The 19,902-nt window shown below is 39.0% G+C and overlaps 2 protein-coding genes and 1 pseudogene across 9 annotated transcripts in view; 2 read left to right on the top strand and 1 right to left on the bottom strand.

Moving 5' to 3' along the window:
- The window catches only part of IFNE (interferon epsilon), an 85,338-nt gene extending 75,492 nt beyond the window's left edge, over positions 1–9,846 (top strand). The window contains exon 4 of one of the 7 annotated variants that reach the window (XM_082470522.1): positions 9,741–9,846. The gene's annotated coding sequence lies outside the window, so the exon portion shown is untranslated. Of the gene's footprint in view, positions 1–1,228; positions 1,340–2,442; positions 2,548–9,740 lie in introns of those variants that run through there. The other 6 variants (XM_082470524.1, XM_082470523.1, XM_082470520.1 and 3 more) reach the window with 6 other exon arrangements.
- Positions 1,360–18,254, bottom strand: LOC309664746 (interferon omega-1 pseudogene; annotated as a pseudogene). The gene has a single exon. The product of its transcript is annotated as an interferon omega-1 pseudogene (transcript).
- The window catches only part of LOC309664751 (interferon alpha-1-like), a 109,159-nt gene continuing 99,404 nt past the window's right edge, over positions 10,148–19,902 (top strand). Inside the window, exon 1 of the mRNA XM_082470525.1 lies at positions 10,148–10,257. The gene's annotated coding sequence lies outside the window, so the exon portion shown is untranslated. The remainder of the gene's footprint in view (positions 10,258–19,902) is intronic.

Genomic DNA, 19,902 nt, shown 5'->3' with positions numbered 1-19,902 from the left:
CTCCGACACACACACACATATACAGGCACCCATGTGTGAATGATACAGACTGGCTTCTAGACCAGCTAACCCAAATTCTCCAGATACTCACGCCTGTTTCTGCCCAGGTTATTTGTTGACCCTCTGAATAGTCAGGTGGCACTGACTGCATTCCCCCACTCTCCAGCCATTATCTCTGCAGGATGTTCTATACTAAGCATTTTTCACTTGGGATGGATGTGGCTATAAACACATGTGCTTTTCAATGGTGCTTTCTAAACTGCAGCTTGCCTGCACATATTTTCATCTTTCTTTTATAGATATAACCAAAGGCATAAGTTTAGATAAGAGGCAATATCAGAACAGGATCAATATACCGTGGATGAGAGCTCCCCAGGTCTGTGACTCAAGCACTGCTGTTTTATTGTTGCAGTCTCCCTTCCTAGTTCTTGTCTATAAAAGCAAGTCCAGCCCTTTATTGGTCCATATCCTCAAATTTGTTACCATAAAAGTGTGGACTTAGCATTCTTTGACTTATGTCAGGTGCCTGCAGATTCTCCCTCATCCCAAGAACTTAATATGTCCATTGGTCCTGAACAAAGAGGCTTCACTGAGATTCAGCCCCAAAATCAGCCTGGGAAATATAGGTATTCTTGTTTCCAGTGTAGGTCTCACATGGGAAAACATCAACTCCATTGCAGTTTGTGTGTGCATTGATTTAGATATAAAAATTGAACACATGAGCACATAACTTTTGAGAAATTGCATGTATGTTTACAAAATAAAGTTTTATACATTGTAATGAGAACATTTTGTTCTATAAGATATAAATAACATGTAGAAAATAAATATGTGATAAATTTAAAGCTGTCAGGCTTATAATCATTGAATATAATTCATATTTCTCTGCTTTTAAGGTCACCATTGTTGATTCTAGGCTTCAGTTTTCAGTTGGTAAAGGAACTTCTAAAATGCATGAAAACCTGAACTTTGTAAGGATCATTTTGTCACCGTTTTGTGAAAGCTTAGTTTTCTTCCTTTTTTTCTTTAATTTCTTTTACAAGTTTGTTAATGAAGAGAAAGCACCTGTTGATTCCCACTGCGACAGTTTGTTAAACATGGGGTCTGTATTCTTCCCCCTTTAGGGAAAGGTTCATTCCTTGAAAGTAACTCTTCATAACCAGTCTTGAATCCTCACTTCTAGCAAGTTCTCTTCTAAATGTCTCTCTTGTCCCAAACACATCTCCAGCTGTTCTGCTACAGATGATGTCCAATGTGGAATTTCTCCAAGAGAATCTCATCCCAGACATCCTGGGCCCTTTGTACTGAAGATGCTACAGAGAAATCTCAGGGAAGACAGAGTGATGTGGACTCCTTGAAACTGCCCAGCATCCCCTGAATCTCAGAGATCAGTCAGATCTGTTTTCCAGAAATAACAGATGGGAAGCACTTGCTTTTTGTTGGAGAAACATTAAGATGTGCCTCTTGTCCAGCCCATGACCTGAGTCACCTCACAACTTGGGCAATATTTGGGGCAGAAGAATGGAAGTTCTTTAAATTCTTTAAATTTTTTTCTGTAAAGTATTTTGCACTGATTTGATAGACTTTTACTGGCAGGTTCCCAAGGAAAATGTGCATGTGTAAATGTCAAATAAAGATGTGAAAAGATGCTCAACATTACTAGTCACCAGGGAGATACAAATTAAAAGCACAATTAAATACCACTTCCTATTTATGGAAGTGGCTAAAATTAAAAAGATTGTCCATAACTAGTACTACAGAGGATGTGACATCACTGGAATTCTCCTCCATTGCTGGTGGAAATGTCAAATGGTACAACCACTTTGGAGAATGGTTTGGCAGTTTCCTAAAATGTAAAACATATACCTTTCATATGATACAGCCGTTCTACTCTTAGATATTTACCTGAGAGAAATGAAAGTACATGTCCTCATAAAGACATACATGAATGTTCTGAGCAGCTTTATTCCTATTTAAAAACCCTGGGGAAAAAAATGTCCATCAACAAGTGAAACAATGAATTATCATAGATCCATAAAATGGAATATTTTATTGCTGAATGCAATAAAAACAATCAACTATTGAAACATAGTAAAATATGGGTGAATCTTAAAATGTTGACGCCGAATGAAAAGAAAAAGAGCACATACTGTGTTATTCCATTTACATAAAATTGTAGGAAATGCAAACTTGTCTTTAGGGACAGAAAGGGCTGACTGGCAGGGTGAGAGGTGAGGTTGGAAAGGGAAAGGGATTACAAAGGTGCATGAAGAAACCTTTGGAGGGTGACAGCCATCTTCATTATCTTAATTGTTGTGATGGTTTTATGGATATATATGTATAAATATCAAAACATGATTTAGATTTATATTCTCTGCAGGTAGGAGATCTTTGCTATGTCTGTACCCGAAGACCTTGTTCAATGTTTTCTTCTTCCATAAGGCACGTTCCAGCAGACCCTCCCTGCTATTTTCTGCCAAGAGTGTACCTAAGGATTGGAATAGAGACCCATGAAGGATTTCTCAGCTGATGGAACAGCTAAAGGTAAATTTGGAGCAGGATGTTGAATCAAAAGAGTCCTTTTGGTGCAAGCTCTGGCTCTATAGAGGAAACAAACCACTACCAAGAGGAGCAGAAACATAGCTCTAAGACCTAGAAGAGTCTGGAGAAAAAAGCCAAGAGGTGCTTTTTATTCATTCATACTAAGAAAACTCAAATGTTGAAGAAATAAACTTCCAAGATTGAAAACATTACTTTTGTATAAAAGTATCTCAAAGTTTTTATTTATTAAATTAGAAACATCACTAGCATTCTCTTCTTTCTGTATTGGTAGACAACTCTGACTGCTATCTAAAGTTTTAAGTGGTCAATGCTGTCTGCTCTACCTCTGCCTTTTAAAGAGTCCAGTCAACCATTTTCCCCTATGTTTTCTCCTGATGATACAAAGACAGTGCTCTTTTTTCAGTATCAAACGTGTGGGATACTAAGCTAAGATGGACATCCCTTGCTTCAATCTAATAGAAATGTTGGAAACAATATTAAAAAATCAATTCTAAGTATATAGCTTATTTTTTTAAGTAAACAAAAAGCGATCTATAGGTTCCATAAAACAAAAGGAAGTCAAATGATCTTATCTCTACCCTTTATTTCCTAAAATCCTAATCTTTAGGAATAGCTAGATATCAATTTTCACCAATGTGTTTACTCTTATCCCTTAACTTGCTTTTTCACTCGAGAAAACACTCAGAATATCATGAACATCCTTGGATGCTGGTGAGTATTGGTCCACCTTATTTAAGTTAATGTGGCTGCACAATATTCTGTGAAGGAATCATAATTTACTTAACCATTCATCTGTACTGTCACACATTAAGTTGATTTCAATTACCATTCATATAAATAATGCTACACAATGAGCAAATTTGAGTATTCACTTAGTATTTCTGTAAGATAGACACATGCTGCTATATTTGCTGGGTCTGATGCTTTAGAATTTTTGATAGATGTTACTAAACTAATGATCAATAATGTTTGAAATTTTTACAGTTCTAACAACTCTGTGTAACTGTGCACTTTTACCCCAACTACCACCAAGCAATCTTTTTGTTGTTGCTGTTCATCACATTTTTCATTTGAAATTTCATTTACAAAATCTGTGATCACTAGGAGACTGATTATTTAGCATATGTATGTTACCCACTCAGTTATTTCTGCTTCTGTAAATCGCCTCTTTATATTCTTTTGCCCAGATTTTTTTTGGATTCTTAAACTTTCTTGAGCTCTTCCTATTAGTAAAAATGTTAATACTCTATTATACGTTATAAGGTTTTTCAATACCATGTGTTTTAAAATTTTATGATGCTTTGCTAAACAGACTTTTAAAAAATTAATGTGTTAAAATGTGTTGCTCTATTCCTTTATCGTTGCTGTATCTCAAGTTTCTCAGACCTTTGCATCTGTTAACAAAACAGGCTGATGCAGTTTCTTTCATTATTCTCATTTTTATAGAGAAGAAAACAGAGCCATGGAGAGATTAATAACGTTCCCAAGGTCCTGGCCTCATTTTAGAATCCAGGCCCTCTGAATGCACAGCTTGAGCTCTTTACCAATTTTGGGAATATCAAAGTCCACAAGGATGAGAAAGACCGCCGGGAATCTGAGCATTCTTTCTCCAGGACAATCTTAAATAGATAAATAATGATAAGTTCTTTCTCCCCAATTCCCATTTGTCCCAGTCATAATAGGCACCATTCCCTTCCTTGTGACAGACTTCTTATCGTACCATTAATTTGGTCATCACTTTCCTTATACCTGTTACAAACCAGCCTTGTCATCCTGAGAATATTTCTGTGTTTGACCAGCAGTGTTATCTAAAAACTGAATTTGGGTGATGTATACATGTTGCATTATATGAAGTATTTATTTTCTGCCTTTATTGAATTTCCAATCAGGCTCTGATTTCCAGGCTCTGATTGCCTCCTTCAACAGCCAGCCATTCTGCAACTTGTCTGAAAATACAGCTGGAGACAGAAAACCATAAATGTAGACAGAAAACCATAAACCAGTCCATGGCCTGGGGGTTGGGGACCCCTGCTCTAGATCTATCCATGTTGTTGCAAATGGCAGGATTTATTTTTCTTTTTATGACTAATATTCCATCATGTGTGTATACCATATTTTCTTTTTTCAAATATGAATGGACACTTAGGTTGCTTCCATATCTTGACTATTATAAATAATACTGCAGTGAACATTGAAGTGCATATATCTTTCCAAATTAGGGTTTTTCTTTCCTTCTGGTAAATACCCAGGAGTGAAATTGCTGGATCATATGGCGGTTATATTTTTAATTTTTTGGAAAACGTCCAGACTGTTTTCCATAGTGGCTGCACCAATTTACAATCCCATCAACAGTGCACAAGGGTCCCCTTTTCTCAATATCCTCACCAACACTTGTTATCTGTTGTCCTTTTAATAATAGCCATTCTGACAGGTGTAAGGTGGTGTCTAATTGTGTTTTTCAACTGCATTTCCCTGATGATTAGTGGTGTTGAAGATCTTTTATTGTGTCTGTTGGCCATCTGTATATTTTCATTAGAAAAATGTCTATTCAGATCCTTTGCCCATTTTTAATCAGGTTGTTTGTTTTATTGATGTTGAGTTGTATATGTCCTTTGTATATTTTGCATTTTTTCCCCTGTTGAATATATTGTTTGCAAGTATTTTCTCCCATTCAGCAGATGGCCTTTTCATTTTGTTGATAGTTTCCTTCACTGTGCAAAAGCTTTTTAGGTTGATGTAGTCCCATTTGTTTATTTTTGCTTTTATTTCCCTTGCCTGAGGAGACAGATCCAAAAAAAATATTGCTGTGTCAAAGAGCATACTGCTTATGTTTTCTTCTAGGAGTTTTATTGTTTCAGGTCTTACACTTAAGCCTATAATCCATTTTAAGTTTATTTTTGTATATAGTGTGAGAAAATAGTTGTTTCATTCTTTTACATACAGCTGTCTAGTTCTCCCAACCATTTATTGGAGAGGCTGTGTTTTCCCCATTGTAATATTCTTGCCTTTTTTGTCATAGATTAGTTGATCATGTAAGTGTGGCCTCTTAAACTATCCTCATTTTTTAAAATTCTTTTTTCCATTTAGCTTGGGTGATTTCCACTGCTCTGGTTTCCAGTTCACAGATCCATTCCTCCGTATCATCTAATCTACTGTTGATTCTTTCTAATGTATTTTTTATTTCAGTTATGGTATACTTCAGCTCTGTTTGGTTCTTCTTTATATTTTCTAAGCCTTTGTTAAAATTCTCACTGTGTTGATGCGTTCTTCTCCTGAGTTTGCTGAGCATCTTTATGATCATTACTTTGAACTCTTATTGGGTAGATTCCTTATCTCCACTTCAGTTAGTTCTTTTTCTGAGGTTTTGGCTCATTCTTTTGTTTGGAATATATTCCTCTGTCTCCTCATTTTACCTAATTCTCTGTGTTTATTTCTACATAGTAGGTAGATCAGCTATAGTTCTGAATATTAGAGAAGTGATCTTATGCAGGAGATGGCCTAGGGAGCCCAGCAGCACACTCTCCTCTGATCACCAGGGCTGTATGCTCTAGGGGTGCCCCCTGTGTGGGCTGTGTGGGCCCTTCTGTTTTGGTGGGGCTGACTACTGTGGGCACACTGGTAGGTGGGCTGGCCCCTGGCCCAGTTGGCTGCCAGGCCCTGCCTTGTGTGGTAGTTGCTGGCCTGCTGGTAGGTGGGGCCTGGTCCCAGGGCAGCTGGTTGTGGGGCGGGGAGTGGCGGTTCAAATTCTTGAGGGGCTGCTGGCTCCTACAAGTATTTCATAGTTCTTGTTGCTTTGTTTATTGAGCAATTGAGCATTACATGACTGGTGCATTATTCTTCTAGTGGAATCAGAACTCAAACGCACCTAAACATTGATGCAATGACCTCCTGGGTTCTTGACCAGCTTGTTTCATGTAGACATGTGGGCAGTGTTGGTGCTTGCACCTACCTCTATTTACTGCATTTCTGTGCATTGCTGGATATCAGGAACACCTTGACCTCTGCAGAGGAGGGCTCGGCAGATGCAGAGGGTTGAGTCGTGGCCATGTTCCTACTCTCACTCCAGCAGCCAGCAAATCTCAGCTACCTCTCACTGACAATGCACTGTGATCCCCTGCAGAAGCTCATGGCCACCATAGCTGCAACCCTGTCTTTCCTCATCCTTTCCCCAGTTGACCACATGTGTCTTGAGCTGCTAAAGTCCAGAGCCTGGGCAGGACCTGTGCACGGTTGGCTGGCAGCGCAGTGCTGGCAGCAGCTCAGTCATCCCTAGCTCTGCTTTGCCAACCCAGCTTCTTGTTTCTCCAATAATTTAGAACATACAAGTTAATAACTTCTGAATATTAAACAGGATATGACTGCAAGAGATTTTTCAGGGCAAGGTGATAGTATAGAACTAGCTAGGACAAGTTTTTTACATTAAATATAACAATGTAACAAAATGAACAAAAAGTAAAATTATACGTATATATGTATACCAACTGGCCAAATGGGTGGGTCAACACTACATCCTATATTGTGAGGTATGTATGACTCCTTAAGTTTCATACTATGGATTTCTGTCATCATTTCTTAAATTTGAATTTATTCAATCCTTAAACTCTCTCTTGCTCTCTGTTCTTTTTTTCCTGGCTAATGTTATAACTTTTCCCATATATTACTTAGTAATTGTTCTTAGCCTTAAGTTTTGGGAGAAAGATTCTCTGATACCATTTCTTTCATTCATTTTTATTGGATGTCTCTTCTTTGTTATAATTAGCCATTTGGGGATCCACAAATGTTTGTGATTCTCATTAAGCCAATGCTTTTAACCTTAGAACAATTCTAAAACTAGTCAGGAAATAATGCAAGCAATAATATTTAAAAGCTGAAAGGGATTCTTGACCTTGGTTTGCTACCTCAACCAGAAGTATTAAATGAGTTTTAAAGTAGCTGTAGTAAAACAAGTGTAGCAATGAGTAAAGTTCAGTAATCATATTAATAAATCAAAGAAAATCTCAAAAATAGTTGTATTATCAGAATTAATTAGATTTATGCTAAAGATGTACCTATTGTTAATAAGGAAAGAAATAATATTTCAATAAAATGTTCTAGAAAAATTGCCTTGCACTCTAACAGAAAGCAATTTAGATTCTCATATCATAGATCAAAAAAGGAAAAAAACTGCTAATGAAATACTGACTTTAATGTAAAAACAGGTGGACAAGAAAGGGCACTGAATACATGTAAACTCAAAAGAGGAATGAATGTGACTAGGGAGAGCCTTGGTTCTATGTCCTAAACAGCCCTTGGAGAAATATACAAGGAACTGTCCAGGTCTTTGTACACAGGAAAAATTAAAAACAAGTGTCCATCAAAAGAATATGGCTATAATTTATAGAAAATGTATGTGTCAATGATTAGAGATATAAAATGATAAATAATGTAAATTACCAATATAAAATTAAAGGAAGTAGCAGATAAAAGAAAATGAAGCTTGATTGTAAAACTTGATAGAAAAAAGAAATTAAATTAGCAAGCAAATGGGTTACCATTGAAATTCACTACAAAATGATATTAATTAGAACAATGCTAAATTAATTTTTAGCCAAATAAGCAATGTATTAAATATCTAACTAAGCAATTGTTTAAATCAAATAAGTTAGATATTAAAAATGTTCTTCTGTTTTGTGGCAATTCATCCATTCTTTGAAAATGATTCTCGAAAAACATGAAGACAAATGTGCATGGGCGTGTTAAGCCACAGTCTCCTCCACGTACCATCTTATTTCACTTCTCCACTTCACAAACAAAATTGTGAAGGTAATTGTCTATACACAATGCCCCTAATTCTCTTTCTTGTGTTTGCTTTTCAACCTACTCTCATCTAGTTTCTGTCTCATTAATTCTACTAAACCAGATCCTGCTAAGGTCACAGTGGCCTTTGTTTACAGGTCCGCTGGGATAGTTCAGTCCTCACCTGCCCTGCAAGCACCCCTCCTTCTTTTAAACACACTTCTTCCCTTCAGTTGTGTCTCCCCTGTTCATCCTTGTGTCCTTCTAACTGCACTGCCACTCTGCCTTAGTGCCTGTTGCAGACTCCCCTCTGTTCAACCTTTAATGCTGAGGGTCTGCAGGATTAGGTTTAGGTCCTCTTCTCGTTGTCCATTCTATTTATAAGTGACCGCATCCATCCCCATGCCCTCATTACCAGATACACAATAATTTCAAATTAATACCTCCCCCTTGGCATTTTTTTTTTGATTCAAGACCCATATTTCCCGCTGTCAATAAGACTGCACTTTTATGTCTTCCAGGCAGCTTAGAAAGGATATACTGTATAATATTATTTTTCCTTTCCAGCATCATTTGTACCTAAAACTTCCAGTGTGAGAAAATTATTTTCCTTTACTTCTCTTTGCAGTGTTTAATATACTTGAAATAAAATAAATAATAATACTGTTTTATGTCCTCTTCCCTGTAAGACTGATTCAACACAGTAAAAACTGCATGTGCTTTATTCGCTTGTATTTCTTGATAGCAATTACACACACTATCTGTCATTTAGGTACTCAATTTATATGTATAATCTGAATGGAATGAATGAGTAAATAAATGTTACCATCTATTCTTCAATATCATTTACCAAATGAGGGTTTGAATTTAGAGTAAACAAACTCAAATTTTCTTTGTTAAGAATTTAATAAATAAAACAAAGTGCAAACTTAATAACATGAAATGAAAAACATGTTTTAAAAAGTTTAATACAATGTACAGATGAAATGTAATTTTATAAATAATTTCTAAACATTATAAATATGAGAGATGCAAGAAGGAATAGATAAATAAATAAACAAACAAACAATAAATAAATAACATCAGGGCAGTCATCGCTTAGGGCCTGATGACCCTGTAGCTGAATACTTTTATATATACTTGCTTATTACTACGAACAAGTAATGGCTGAACTAATGCAATAAATTTTGTGGCTAAAGCAGAAATAAGTCTTTTGAAATGACCAAAGATGAATGTGCAAGGGTGATGTGGCTTCTTAGTCAATGAGAATCATTTCAAGGTGATCCCAGGTCTCCATTCATAATTCTTAACCTTTCTTGCAAGGTGGTTGATGAAGACAAGGATCTCATGATTTCCACTCTGACAATTTCCCAGGCACAGTCACTGTATTTCTTCTCTTTCAGGTAGAGGTGGATTCCATGGAAGTACCTCTTCACGGCCAGTGAAGGGCCCGTCATTCCCAGGGCAGATTCTTCCTCTCCCATTGCCTGCACCAAGCAGGCGTCCAGGTCCTCCAGCTGCTGATGGAGTCCAGTGCGGAGTTTGTCCAGGAGGGAGGTGTCCCAGGTGGCAGAGGAGCGCTCTGTGTGGAAGAGGCGGAAGATCTGCTGGAGCATCTCGTGGAGGACAGAGGTGGCCTGGGCCTTCGGGAGCTGGCTGCCATCCACCGTGTCCTGGGGGAAACCGAAGTCTCTTCTATCCTTCAGACAGGAGTGAGGGGAAATTCTCCTCATCTGGCCCAGAAGCATGAAGTTCTTCCTGCTAATCCGCACGTGGTTCTGAGACAGGTCGCAGCCCAGAGATCTACCAGGGCCGTAGCTGAACACCACCAGGGCGGTCAGTAGAGAGAGCACGAAGGCCATGGGGCAAATGAGGCTGCAGCTGGCTTGGCTGAGACAGGCGTCTGGGGGAACCTTGTGGGTAGGTTCTCTGATAACATCGTTTCTAAGTATGGCTTTTAAATAGGGAAGACAGTTTCCATTTTCTGAAAATTTCTCTCTACTTTCACTTCCAATTTGTGTTTTCATTTAGATATTTTCTTTTGACCTAAGAAGATGTAATCAATCTAAACTCTTAATTTACAACAGAAATTTAAGTTTCCCAGTAAACTTTGGATGTGTCAATCCAAAAGGATATCAGTTAAATGAGAAACTAATTAAAGGCTGAAGTATATGTAGGTATGTAAAGATTCATGCACATACTTATGTACACATTTTATTATTTTTTTCTTTTTAAAATTTATTTATTTATTTATGGCTGCGTTGGGTCTTCATTGCAGTACGTGGGCTTCTCCCTGCGGTAGCTTCTCTTGTTGCAGAGCATGGGCTCTAGGCATGCGGGCTTCAGTAGTTGTGACATGCTGGCTCAGTAGTTGTGGCTCGCGGGCTTAGTTGCTCTGCGACATGTGGGATCTTCCCGAACCAGGGCTCGAACCCGTGTCCCCTGCATTGGCAGGCGGGTTCTTAACCACTGCATCACCAGGGAAGTCCCTGTACACATTTCAATATGTATAAATATTGCTTTTCTCTGTGTTGGGAACAAAGTTTGTCCTTGATTCTGGACTACATTTTTACCACCCTTACTTTATACATAGGAAGTTGGGGTCCCTCACCCCTATAGGTTTCTGTATTTTGTTAAGTAATTACCAGACCATGCATGGTAAATAAGCTGTTTAGAACCAAAAACTGGTTTTGTTTTCTGTTTTATTCAGAGCAGAGGCTTATGATTACTAGTGAACGAGCTTCTCAGGTGTTTCTCTTCTTTCTAGAATGCATTCATTCAAGTTCCTGAGGTTATTCTTCACTGGGGCCACAAGGTCAGGACTAATATACTAGACATCGCCCTTTCTTTCCACCATTTTCTTACAGGAGACCTATAGTGCTCCACAGGCTGTGCCAATACCCTCAGCAGGAATCCTGGGTCTTTTCTGGTGAACGTAGGTATGCAGATTCTAATTCCAAGATAATTAATTGTATTTTCCAGCACCGCCTCACTCACAAGGTAGTTATCACGTCTAGTAGCACTTTCCTGGAATGACAGAGGGTCCTCAGCCCAAACTCTCTGGGGCTTACTCCCTGAGGGCAGGCTCACCACATCCCGAGGACTTCAGAATTCTACTGTGGAGGGGCTTGTTTCTTTGTTTGCAAAATAATTCATCTTCCAGGACCCGCACCCTTGCCCCTGGAGTGTTCGTGTGAAGGACCCTCGTTCTCAGTGGGGACCTCCTCCTCTCCTTACCTGTGTCCCCAGGTATCAAAAGTATCAGCAGCCCGCAGATGCTGAGAGCAAAAGTTTGTTTTGTCTAAGTAGGTGGAGGAATTATTCAATTGCAATTGTTTCACCTTTAGTAGACAATTTTTATTTTGCCAGTACAGCTTTTATTGTTCAACTTTTTTAAACCGTTGAACTTTTGTTACGCTCAGAATTTCTGAGTTGGCTGTAGGGAATTCAGTGATGATGCTGTCTCTCATTAGAAGTTTGTGTCACAGAAACTAGCGACCTTCAGTTGTTCATTCAGTCTACGTATTTCTACTGGGCTTATTTGTTTGTCCATCTCTGCCTTGTGCTCAGAACGCAGAGCAGTGAGGCCCAGATTATGTCAGAGAGAAATAGCCGGGTTTCCTTTACTTATTCATGATGTCTTGTTTTAAATTTAAATAACAACCAAAAAAATTTAGGAACTTAGTTTTTACATAGTGATTTACTGGCCATAGTTACTTTCCATTTCATCCTGAGGTTAATAAAATGGGAAGTAAAAGAATGGCAAAGGGGTTTCACCTTATTTTCTATGATTTTCAAGACTTGAGATTTTTTGTTTCTCATTTCAACTTTCCTAGAAAGCAAAACTTAAGAGCTGTTTGTGGGCAAAAATAAAACAAAGGTAATTCTGAATGTCATGAAAGTGAAAAAAGAGAAGTGACGTTTCTGCTGACAAAATGGCAAAGTGTAAGTTAAACCTAAAAAAAGCATCAACCATAGAAAAGAAGGAATCATCGTATTTGAAAGATGTTAAGCAGCCACAAAGACAGAGCCAAGTGAGTCCAAAAAATGTCCATGTTGTCCTGCCCTGAAATGGGCTCCCAAAGTGGTAAAGGAAGATAGAAAGACAAAGGACAAAAATTATTTAACATGTAAATTAGAGAGCCCTCTCATCTGTCAATTGGTTACGAAGTCTGTAACCTAAGGCGGAGATTTGAGAGATCTAGGCTAAATTGAAGCCCTTCCCTGCTACCTGAGCAATTCACACACACACATACACACACACACATGCATGCACGCATGCATACTTCCTGGTTAACTTAGCCAATTACAATATTGGATTACCTTAATCGTTCTCAATTCTACCCAAATAGACATACCCCAGGCTGTCAGTTGGCAACAATTGTATTCTCTGAAATTCCTTTATGTATGTCTGTGTTCACTCTTACTACTGAGTCAATGTGGAAGGGATGCAAGTGCAGTCATTATTCAAAGGGACATTGAGAATTTTCTCCTAACTGTAAAGTCAAGCAACATGATCTCATACTGGGAATGGATTTGAAAAACTGACAACATACTCTTAAGAAAGAGTTAATGCACCTTCAAACAGGAGCTATTTCCTCTGATTCCCCTTGCATTTCCACACCCAGAATGGCAGGCTCTAAGCCTCCAAGAGTCCTACAGTATGTAAAGCAAATAATGATTCAGGAGGCTTGGCCAGCTGAGCAGCCTGGAGGCAAGGAACACATTCTAACCCTTCTCTCCACACAGCTGCCTTAGCCCAAAGACATGTCCTGCCTGAAGCTGGGAGTATTTTGCCTCTCTAAGATGCAAAGCTAAGGAAGCAGGCTTAGCCAAGTTATTGGTGTCAGTTCTTTCCAGGAAAGATCCTCTTGTAGCTCCGAAGAAAATGCTAGTGGAAGAAGACAGACTTCTGCCTAGAACAGAAGGAATCCTGCTCTGCAGACTTGGTCAATGTCCTAGTCCTTCTTGGCCACTAAGTGGCACTCTTCCTCCATAAGTGTTTTAATAGCCTCCAGAGTAAAATGGATCCTGCTTTCCAGTTCATTTTTGCTACAGCTACTGTTACAATACTGTAACAAGGACATCCCCTCATTCCCAAAAATATTCGTCAGAAGAAAAACAATAACCTCTTATATAGGAGTTTCTGAAAAGTCCAGAACTTTCACTCAACTTTTGCTTTTAATTTGTGGCTTTGTACTCTTAAGAGGAAATTGGTGGCCAGAACCACAAAGGAACAGGAAACAGCTGTATGAATGGCTGGTGCAGGTGAAGGAGGAGTGAATGAGGGGAGCATACTGCAAATTTCTACATTGGAGAGGAAGTACAGGCATACTTTGCTTTATCGCACTTCACAGGTAAATGCACTTTTTACTAATTGAAGGTTTATGACAACCCTATGTCAAGCAAGTCTATCAGTGCCATTTTCTAACGGCTTTTGCATACTCCATGTCTCTGTGTCACATCGCCTTAATTTTCAGGATTGTTCCAACCTTCACCGGCAAAAAAATTCTGACTTGCTGAAGGCCCAGATGACCATTAGTAGTTTATAGCAATAAAGTATTTTTTAAATTAACGTATGTATGTATGTGTGGTCAGGCCACTCAAGATGGCTGCTCTCTTGCTCTCTGTACATCCCCTGCCCCACCAGTGCCTGCTTCTTCACCTACACCCTATGCACATGACTGACCTTCTTATGTACTTGCACCAGGCCCCAGCTAGTTAGTTATCTTATCAAAGGGGCGGTGAGGGGCGTGCCCCTCTACTGGTTTCCCTGGTAACTAATGAGCCCACCTGATGTCAATTCCCCTAGAACTGGCAATCTCCCCTTTGTTAGGGGAACCACTGACCAAAACTGCCCACCCTGGCCAGGCAAGATAGTAGCCACTTGCATGAGTTATCTTAAAACAGCAGGTCCTGGTAAGGAATGTGGAACTAACAAGCTACCACCAGCCAGAAGATTTTCAGAAAGGTCAAAAAGAGAGAGGAAACGCCAGTCCATATGTCCTACCGACCTCCCAGAATCCTTCTTACTGGAATCCATCTTGGCTGAACGATGGGTGCGCCACCAGGAAGGACCCTGAGTCAGAATGATTGCTCAGAGACAACCTGGAAACTAACCCGGTTACCATAAAACCTGAGACTGTGAGCCACGTGGCAGTTCTCCTGGGTTCCCTTACCCTGCTGCTCTCCTTCCGAGCACCTCTCCCCAATAAAGTCTCTTGCTTTGTCAGCACGTGTGTCTCCTTGGACAATTCACTTCCAAGCGTTAGACAAGAGCCCACTCTCAGGCCCTGGAAGGGGTCCCCCTTCCTGGAACACCTTCCCCCCACAGGATCGAAGACTGCCACCAAGTCTGGCCCACTGCGCACCGCACACGGTGGAGTGTCACTCCAGGACCTTGCTTCAGACGTGTAAGCTCCCCCATCCATTAAACCATAGATGTCTCTGTTGCTGACTCTGGGCTCTTCAGTCTTGAAGCTGGGCAAGCACAGGACTTGTAGGCCTGTGGAGTGCAGCCCAACAATTGGCAGACCAGCCAGGAGCCGGAGGAAACTGCCATGAGCACAGAGATGTTGGAAAATACAGGAAGGGTAATGGAAAGTTGCAGAGGCTGTCCACTAGCATGCGGGGCCCGAAAGTTGCAGGGGTAATCCTGTGCTGGCTGTCTACTAGATTGTGGTGGCTGTCCTTGGTTAATGGGGGCTGCCAAGAGATCTGGAGAACAGTGGTCTCTAATGGCTCCCCTGTTGTATCTAAGTGAGCCTTTTGTAATTGGTTAAGCCAGCTTTCTAGAAGGAATTGGTATTTCTCTTATGCCTCTGAGATGTAAATGATCTACCTGGGATCTCTAATCTTCTAATCTCTCTAATCTTCTGTGATCTCTAAGAGTAAAGGAGAAAGAAGAGCTTTTAGGTAAACTCTGTAGAAATAAATTATGTTTGGGGAATGTCTATCTAAAATAGTCTCTCCAGATTTTGGTAACTTGAAACTAAACGAAGTTGAATGAAGAGAATTCATTGACCATCTAGGTCATTTCAAATAGGATAAAATATTGAAACATTAATTGCTGGGCGGGCCTAAGTTTACCTACCCTTGCCTTCTTAGGAGAGAAAGACTAAAGTGTAAGTTTCCAATCAGGAAATGCACAATTACTTGCTTCTTGGTTTTTGCCAAAGATTAAGATTTTTAAGGGTTAAGATTATAATCATTTATAATTCTAGTTATTGTAACCAAGTTTCTTTATGGATTACATTGTAACCAGGTGCTTAACCATGCCTTTTTAAGTCCTCTGTCATTTATAGACAATGTTTGTTGTACTCTGATGAGTTTGCAAAAGTGCTTCATCTTCAAGAAGATTCATAGGAAGGACCTTTTGACAATAACAGGTCTCTGATAAATGTCAGATTATACTGCTGAACAGGGTAAGAAATTAAGGTATCCTAATGGAAAACCTGATGGCTTCATAAAAAGAAAACAAAAAGATTGGTTACTGAGTGAACTGGTGAATATGGTTATAATTTTTATGGGTTTTGTCTGGAAAGTTACTGGTTTTTATGTGTGTTTTCCAGATAGAGGGAAGCCCTTCCCCTCAAGTTGGTTATGATTTACAGCAATTTTGGTGAACTACACCTGTGGGTAGAATTAAAACATTTTTCTTTTCTCTCTGCCCGGTCCCTCCAGAAATTGGGGACTCTTGGGTTCTGAGCAGACTTATCAGGTGAATGGGAAAGACTGTCTCCTGGCATGTGCAAGAATCTCAATATTTTGAGGACTAAGAAATCCACTGAGGCAGAGCCTGATGGCAGGCCTTGGGCATGACTTTCCTGGCCTTGAGAAGCCTGTTGGGAATTCAGTCTGAGACTCCTTCTGAGGAGTTCTACCTCAGCCAGTTTGGAGGAGCCTATATGATCAATTGACCAGACTTGTTTTGCAGACAAATTAGTCTTGATTTGGCTGTGTTTAGTGGAGATGAGGGTAATTTTAGAGAGAAAAATATATGTTTCAGTGGATGTTAAATTCTAGTTCTGCTAATTGAGGTCTAGATAGATTTACTGTGGTGGTCTGGAACTGAACCTACAATACCCTGAGCTATGCCTGTAAGTAACTGTGGTATGTATGAAAATAAAAGAATGTGATTCAGAAAAGCAAGGAGGGGAGGGCAAAAGGAGCCAGATATCAAAATCTGCAAATTAATACTATACATATTTCACTTCAGTTTAGAAAACTAACTTCTCTTCCAGATATTTATGCCGCCATTTAGGAACTGAAAATATAAATGTTACTGTGGCTATAAATGTGGCTACTATCTTGCCTGGCCAGGGTGGGCAGTTTTGGTCAGTGGTTCCCCTAACAAAGGGGAGATTGCCAGTTCTAGGGGAATTGACATCAGGTGGGCTCATTTAGGCCGCCATTTTGGAACTGAAAATATAAATGTTACCTTTGATGTGAAGAGTGACTATATTTTAGTCTTCTCCAGAACACTTCACAGAATTCCATTTTTCAGACTGTCATGTTTTTGCAGGTATTGAGAAAGAGGTGGGAGACTTCACTATTCTGATAGATATCTATATGAAAAAATAAGAAAATAGTTACCATATTTAAGCCCTAACTCTGTGGAAAATAGCCTACGAAGTGTTTTAAAATGTGTTAGTTTAGTACAATAATTCTTAGAATATTTTCACCTTATTGTACGTTTGAGAAAACTGAGACTCAGAGAAGTTAGGTGAATTTTCTAGGATCACACATAATTGCTGGCAGAATCAAGATTCAATACAGAACTCTATATTGCATATTATAGGCAATTGAAAAAGTTTCATGTTTTAGAATTCTGTTAAGTTTTAAAATATGCTTTGATCCCAAAATTAAATAAACGTCTTGCTTCCTTGTTTTCTTTTTATTGGTACATACTATTTTATTTCTTTTTTTGCTAGTTTCCACCTGTTCTTTACCTTAGATATTGTGGAAGAGAACTTCCTTGATCCAGTTTCAGTCTTCCATCTTATAAAGGAATTGTCCCAGGCTATTATACTCATTGCAGTTTGGTTATCTGTGCATCCCCAGGAGCCTGTGATTTTCATAAAATTGATGCTCCACATTGAGGATGAAATATAAATTTAATCAGGAAGAATGCAAATAATGTTAAAGAATAGAAGAATTCTTAGCATACCTATCTTTTCTAGAAAATGAAATGAGGTTATAGTAATAATACTAAAAACAGTGTGATAAAGAGAGAAATTAGGTAAACAGATTATTTCAATTCTGAAATTGAATTATCAGTGTTAATTAGATTTAAGATAAAAGGTATTTCTGATGTTAACATGATGGAAAAACATTTCAATAAATGGTTCTAGGATGATTAGTTAGCAATCTAGGAAGAAATCAAAATAAAATCTCATCCCATACCATATGTGATAGTAAAATCTTGATGGAATGGAGAATTGACAGTAAGATTAGATTTAAAAAGGAGAGAGGAGGCCCACGGTAACCTTGTAAGCTCATGAGAAATAGCTAACCTATAAAAAAAGGTGGTTATTTTTTAATATATACAAAATTTTAACTTCAGATGAAACAGGACATGGCTACAGAGACTTGCCTGGCAAGGTGGCTGAATGAAGCCTGATCTCAGAATTTCCTCACCTAGAAGCCAACAAAATAAGGAAAATTAAGTAAAATATACAAAATACATAAGCAGCCATCAAAGAATGGAAGAGGAATAATATTTGAAAAGTGTTAAGACATGAATTAGGGAGGAACAATGTAATAGTTCATTTTATATGTCAACTTGGCTAGACCATGATACCCAGATACTTGGTCAAACACTATTCTAGATGTTTCTGTGAAGGTAGGTTTTACATGAGATTATAGGAATTTGACATTTAAATCAGTAGACTTTAAGTAAAGCATATTACCCTCCATATTACAGGTGGCCCTCATCCAATCAGTTGAAGGCCTTAATAGAAAAAGACTGACCCTCCCAGGAATAAGAAGGAATTCTGCCAGATACTGCCTTTGGACTTGAACAGCAACTCTTCCCTGGGTTTCCAGCCTGCAGCCTACCCTGCAGATTTTGGACTTGCCAAGCCTCTACAATCACCTAAGCAAATTCCTTAAAATATCAATATCTCTCTTTCTCTGGTTCCTGCTGGTTCTGTTTCTGGAAAACCCTGACCGATACAGGCTGGGAAGCCAAATGTTTCCAAGCCTTCTCCATCTGCTGAATGTTTCCATCTGCCCCTCCTCCAGAGGGGAGAACAAGACAGCAAAGGACAAAAGTCTGTTGAAATTTTACTAAGGCCCTGGCCAACTCCAAGTTGGAGAACAGCAAATCCAAATGTTGAGTGAGTAACCTCAGGAAAAGATTGGAGACACACACACAGTTGCAGGCCCTCCCTGCTACCTTAGCAATTCACACATACTCCCCAGTGAAATACCTCAATGAAAATATTGATTACAGAAATTCCTCTCAACTTATACCAAAATTGATACATTTGAATTTTTAAAAATGTCACTAAGCTCTCAGATACTATTCATTCACACTTCTTAGCTTCTCTCTTTTGCTACCTAGGCAGAATTTTTACTACTGAGTACAATAGATGTCAAGATTGTTATTCAGAGTGACAATGAGAATATTTTTCTATTTAATAATAGTTGAAGTCTCATATTTGGAATAAATCTGTGAAACTAAAATTTTATTGTTGAGAGTTGTTTAATGCATTATAAACCTGAGGTTTTCCTGGTTATCATTGAATTCCATGTCCAGATTGGCAGCTCTGCCTGTTTTGTTGTACATGGAAGGAGTAATTCAAAGGGAGGCTCTGGTCTGCATAGTGGGTTGTAGGCAGGGAACACATCTTTGTCCCTTTGCCTGATCCCAAAGAGTCCATGCCCTGCCTGAAGCCAGAGACTCTGGAGACTCTTTCTCTTTGTAACAAAGAGTAAAGAAACAAGTTTATGACAGCATTAGAATTAACTGGTGCCAAGAAGAAGCCTTTTTGTAGCATGAAGGGACATCCCCAGGAAGTGGTAGGATTTCTGCATAGATCAGAGGCCTGTCCTCCAGTCTTGGTCGCTGCTCTTGTTGCACTTAGCCACCTGAGGGCTGTCTTCCCTGAGAGGAGTTTCATCTTCCCACCCATAAGCTGGATCCTGCTTTGTTTCCTTTTAGCTACAGCTACTATTACATCATACTCAGCTGAAATTAAGGAAAGCCTCTCTTGCAGATGTTGCTGCAAAACGTAGAAGTTTTATTTAACTTTTGCTTTCTTCTTGTGTTGTTCTGCTTTTTAGGAAAACCATTAAGCTGAAAAAACAGCAGAAGGGAGTTGTATGAATGGTTAAGAGGTAAAAAGTGAATAAGAAGGATGGTGTGAGAATTTCTACCTTGGAGGGGAAGGAAATATTGTGATATGGGAGTGTATCCTGGAATGCTGAGAGGGAGGGAATGTGCCAGGTGCCAGAAGCATTAAATAGATAGCATGTTCTTCTGCCCTTTATCTAAATATTTATTCCCGTCTCTCAGATATCAATACAAGCCACCATTTCATCTCTGAATGTAAACAAGAC

The sequence above is a fragment of the Balaenoptera physalus genome (assembly GCF_965194825.1).
Source record: "Balaenoptera physalus genome assembly, chromosome: 7".
Taxonomy (NCBI): Eukaryota; Metazoa; Chordata; class Mammalia; order Artiodactyla; family Balaenopteridae; genus Balaenoptera; species Balaenoptera physalus.
The sequence above is the reverse complement of the archived record's forward strand: the minus strand, read 5'-3'. Positions and strand labels throughout refer to the sequence as shown.